Genomic DNA, 623 nt, shown 5'->3' on the forward strand with positions numbered 1-623 from the left:
AGTCATTCTCATGTCGGTTTGAATTCGCCGCCGTCATGTTCGACGGAAACGTGTGTGCGGGAACAGAAAGTAGTTTTGCCTGTTGTTTAGTTGTCAGATCTTGTAACATGTTTTTGTCTTTTAGAAGTTGTTCATGGTCTGCCACTCCATTGAACAGAAGGGCACTTGCCTTTCCAACAGCTTGTGATGCGAGTTGTAATTGGTAATGGATGCAGTGTTCCTCAAACGCCCAAATAGGTAAGCTTCGGAAGGGTAGGAGAGGTAAAGATGTGTATCGAATATCATACGGTACCGCTGTCACACTTGATGATTGTATCGGACAATTGAAGAAGACCAAGTGTGAGTACAGACCTAGGGCACCAACATCCGCGAAATTCAACACTGAACTCTGAACCCTGCATACGGGCCAAATGAATCCCCTCTCGAAATTTATCCTTTCCATATGGCCCTAAGCGATCCCAAACGTAATGAGTAGTAAGGGTGCAATCTCCACCTCTGCACCCAACCACATCTTGCCGACCCAACCACATCTTGCCGACCCAACCACAACAAAAACCCACCCCACCCTGTCGGCGACCAACCAGCATCACTGAGGTGACTGAAGGAAGCACACGTGGGGTGCT

This window comes from Gregarina niphandrodes (assembly GCF_000223845.1).
Source record: "Gregarina niphandrodes unplaced genomic scaffold scaffold00006, whole genome shotgun sequence".
In the NCBI taxonomy this organism is placed as follows: Eukaryota; Apicomplexa; class Conoidasida; order Eugregarinorida; family Gregarinidae; genus Gregarina; species Gregarina niphandrodes.